The 4,796-nt window shown below is 34.5% G+C and overlaps 1 long non-coding RNA gene across 1 annotated transcript; it reads left to right on the top strand.

Annotated features, from left to right (window-relative positions):
* Nucleotides 1-541: 541 nt before the first annotated feature.
* LOC125799403 (uncharacterized) lies at nt 542-1,669 on the top strand. Its single transcript, XR_007438296.1, has 3 exons — nt 542-637; nt 1,034-1,069; nt 1,159-1,669. It is a non-coding gene; the product is annotated as an uncharacterized LOC125799403 (long non-coding RNA).
* The last annotated feature ends 3,127 nt before the right edge of the window (nt 1,670-4,796 follow it).

Genomic DNA, 4,796 nt, shown 5'->3' with positions numbered 1-4,796 from the left:
TGTTAATTCATGTATGGCTGTGTTTTTCTTTCGCACAAATCTTCATTTTTCAATGCCTTACTTTACAAAAAAGCACAGTATTTCGACATCAAGTTTACACACATGGGTCATACATGATGAAGCATTTACCATTTCACAACTCAGCAACTCAGTTTTAAACGTTTAATAAACATAAAAAAAAACATAACTAGGATATTTCTTGAAGTGTGCTTCATTTCAGGTAAAAGAAAAATGGGAGGAGTTCTGCAGGAGATCAGGGTACTTTTGCACACAACACATAACAAGGATATTTCTTGAAGTGTGCTTTATTTCAAGTAGAATAAAAATGGGAGGAGTTGTGGAGGAGATCAGGGTACTTTTGCTTTGAGCTGCAATAATTGGTTTATTATTTCTTTTGAACTGCTTCATACTGTACCCACAGCAGAATGGCTAACGAAGGGTAAGTTACACCTCTGCATAATTAGGCTTAATTTTTAAATAATTTGCTCCACTAGTCATCTCCATATGTCTCTCCCTAACAAAACTCTATCTAATTTTCACAGGTTAATTGTCATATGCTTTAGTGGTTTCTTACTAGTAATACAGGGCAACGCTACACTGTTTTTTCTTGTGGGTGTTCTAGCCGCAAGTCTCATGGGTAAGAGTCTAATGTTATATTTGCTTGAATATTTGCTAAAAATATAACCTAATTCTTAAATGTATTATATTAATGAGTGTGGCACTGACTTTTAGAACCATACAGTAAATATTTACAGCTGTTTGTATTAAATGGTATTACACTCTCTTACATTTAGGGTATAAAAACATTTAACATTTTTTTCTATAATATTTTATAAATAGATATTTCCATATCTACATTTGTGGTTATTATGCAAATGCTTATGTTTCTAAAACAATGCCCCAAAAAGTGTCTCAAAAACAATATTAAACTGATTCATTTGGGAAAGCAAGCCAGTTTTCATATTCATTTAATAACAATATATTGATCTTCATTCATGATTAAAGTGTGAATTGTGTTTTATTTCTTTTACAGGCCTGTACTTCTTTTACGTTGACTTCCTGAAACCTGGTATGCAGCCAACAGACACAACGATGACCTATTAATACATTGTCAGATATGCCTTCATCTCCTAACAAAAGCATTGTCTTGTCTTACAGGCAATGTGAGAGAGAGGAAGGAAGACCCTATCACGACGGAAGATCTAGCATCTATCAATTGGTTCTCACAAAAAAAAAGCCTGGAATTACCAAGGACAGCATTAAAAGAAAAGCATCACATCCGCTAAGGAACTATCTATGAACCTAAACAGTAACTCAGTCATACTTTATTTCATGTATAATTACTTCTCATTTATGCATTCCATGTGTAGTGGTAATAAACTCTAGATACTACAAACTTTCAATCCTTAAAACTGTAAAAATTCTTTTGCTTCTGAGAGATTTAATCGTCATTGTTCTGAACTCTAAAGACACTTGACAATATTCTACTACTACTACTACTACTAATAATAATAATAATAATAATTCGATGTGATTGGTGTTTTGGTGCATCTACGTGGATTTCCAATGTTTGGTTATTTCCTTATATTTCTGACAGAAAATGGAAGTTTGTCCAAGTTTATTCTTACAGTATGTAATAATGCTAAGTAATAATATTAATATCAAGATTGTGTAAAAGTTTAAAGGTGTAATGGTTTCATGTAAACTTTAATCATTGCTATGCTTGTTTGTATCACATTATCGTAGCCAATGTACATTTCTTTGTTCAGTTTTACACTCTGGTTCAATTAAACTTCAAAATCAAATATTGCATTGTTATCTGTAAGTACTGTTCACAAATGTTTAGCTGACTGGTCAGTTAGATGTGGGACATCTAGTAAGACAAGGTTTCAATGTAGAAAAGTAGAAAATTAACAATAAACTTACATGATTGTAGTAAAGGTAAAGCTGAATATAAAGAAAGTTACCCACCACTCTGCACCAATCTGATTCAACATCTGATCTCAAAAACACTAAAACAGTAAAACTATTAGAACATGAACACACACCCAGGTATAGTGAAGAATTGGGGCCAAATTAAATAGCAATTACTGCAAATGGAATAAAACCACTTTTTCACTTACAATCAAACCATTTTTTTTAATTCTATGGCGATAAAATATAAAATGCTAATTCAAAAGCCAGAAGGTTGAGGATATTATGTTGATTCAACATTGTTTCAATGTTGAAACAACAACATACATTACTTTAATCGTGTAGATAATTAATAATAAAATAAAAAGAGAAAAGTGGACCTGATTACCCAGGGCCCGAGTAGGGAGAGGGGTCCATGGAAATCCTATTTTTTTTTTTGTGATGTTTTTTTTTTTTTTTTTCAAATGTATTGGTCCCTCCAAATAATTATTTATTAATTAATATTTTAAATATATTGAGAACATCAACTCAGGGAATGGACTTTAGAACATTTTGAACATTCAAAATGGTTTAGTCCGCCCCTGGAGGGAGGGAGGGAGAGAGCTGCTGACTGGTAGAACTGCTGCCTAAATGTGTGTTGTTTACCTTCAGGTTAAAGTAAGTTAGCCTTTTGGTTCAAGGCATGTTCTATAGACATAAAAATGTTAGTACACATACCAGATGTAAATGTTTTAGATATTTGAACACAAGTAGGCCAAATGCATCAATACAGGTGGTTAATAAAAGAACCACTCATCAATATAATCTGATCTGAATGTAGCTTAAAACCTTATTTATGCTTTTTTATTTTATGTAAATCTTTTGTTTGTTTGCTCAGGTTCATCATGTACTGGCATGGATAGGGGTCCACAGGTGTGCAACTACATACTTTTCGAGGTTAATGCAAACATACTATTGGCGCCTCCCCCCCATTTTACTAATGTAGTAATTACATTTACTTTCTAAAAAGTTACATGATACATTGTACTTTAAGTGAACTACTGTAACAGCTTTTTTTTAACGCACTTTGCTAAAAATGTACAAAAGTATATTTGGAAATAAGTATTTTAGAAGTATATTAAAATTACATTAAACTAAAAGTGTACTTCATAGTAGTCTATTTCTTTTTAAATTCACTATATTGTACTTTTTAAAAAAGTATGATCAAAGTTTACTTTCAAATATTTGATGAAAGCATAATATTAATGTACTTTTAATATATTTTAAGTAAGTACATAAATCTGTTAGTATACTTGCAGCATACTTAGACATTTCTCAGTATGTTTTAAGTACAATTCAATATATTTTGCTTTCAGAGCTAGCTCTCTCATTCTCATTCATCTGAACCAGAGCCCAGCCTCACACAACAGAGCCCCAACCACCCGTCGGATCAAAGCTCCGGTGTTTCTGGAGTGTGGAGCTCTGGACTCTTTTACTGAGACCTACTTCAAGCACTGAGAGGATCCTGCGACACTGAGCTGAGTGGCTAAGTGTCTTCCTTCCTTCCACTTGTTCCCTTTTCTTTTCTAGCTCTTCCTCTAAACCCCCTCACTATTGAGAGCCACAGGCTTCACTCAACTGCAGCTCTTCTTCTTCCTCTGGATATCAAACAGAATCAAACAGAACGCTGAAAAAAAAAAGAAGCAATTTACACTCCATTGAACCGCCAGCCGCAGTGTACACTGCCCTCTCCACCACGTTTCTGCTGAAGACCGTGGTGGATAAAGAGAGAGGGGGGTTCTGTCAGCCGCAGTGACTGATTGCAGCTCACCAGTGAAGAGTTAATTGACACTTTGGTGACATTGGGCCACGGCTCGGCTGTTATCTGCTGGGAGGGAAGGAGCTCTGGGGTTTCACTGCTTCATCTCTTCACGTTTTAACACTGTATACACAGAATTCTCTTTATACACCCTAGTAAAAAAGTAGATTAAAGGATACTAAGCATTATTATGCTATAGTGCACTAAAGTGTTCTTGTAGCCACATTATTATTAATCAGTATATTTAAAGAGTGATAAAATGGAACAACGTTTTTGTACTTATTATACTTTAATTGTATTAAAACAGTACATCAATAGTAGAATCATGCCTCGCACAAAAGAGATCTCAGGAGACCTTGATGTTCATGTGTCCACGGTAAGACAGACGGAAAGTCTTCAAATGGAGAAAGTTCAGCACTGTTGCTGCTACTCTGCCTAGGCGTGGTAAAGTCCTGTAAAGATGACTGTAAGACCACAGCACAGAATGATAAATGAGGTGAGGAAGAATCCTCTGAGGAAGAGTGTCAGCTGAAGACTTACAGAGATCTCTGGCACATGCTAACATTTTTGTTGACAAATTTACAATAAATAAAACAAGTCTGTCCACAGTAAGACAGACTCAGGTCTACAAATGGAGAAAGTTCAGCACTGTTGCTGCTACTCTCCCTAGGCGTGGTAAAGTCCTGTAAAGGTGACTGCAAGAGCACAGCACAGAATGATCAATGAGGTGAGGAAGAATCCTCTGAGGAAGAGTGTCAGCTGAAGACTTACAGAAATCTTTTTTGTTGACAAATTTACAATAAGGAAAACATTAAACAAGAATTCATGGGAGTTCATGGGAGGACACCACAGAGGAAGCCACTGCAGTCCAAAAGAAAAAGCATTTCTGCACGTCTTAAACGTAGTGAAAAAATAAGTAGATTAAAGTATACTAAGCATTATTATGCTATAGTGCACTAAAATTTACTTGTAGCCACATTATTATTAATCAGTATATTTAAAAAGTGCTATTATTAGTGCTTATTATACTTTAATTGTATAAAAATAGTGTAAAAGTCTTACTTAAATTGTTCTGTTTTCAGTG

Source organism: Astyanax mexicanus, chromosome 3, assembly GCF_023375975.1.
Source record: "Astyanax mexicanus isolate ESR-SI-001 chromosome 3, AstMex3_surface, whole genome shotgun sequence".
NCBI lineage: Eukaryota > Metazoa > Chordata > Actinopteri > Characiformes > Acestrorhamphidae > Astyanax > Astyanax mexicanus.
Note: the sequence above shows the minus strand (reverse complement) of the source record. Positions and strands in the feature narration are given on the sequence as shown.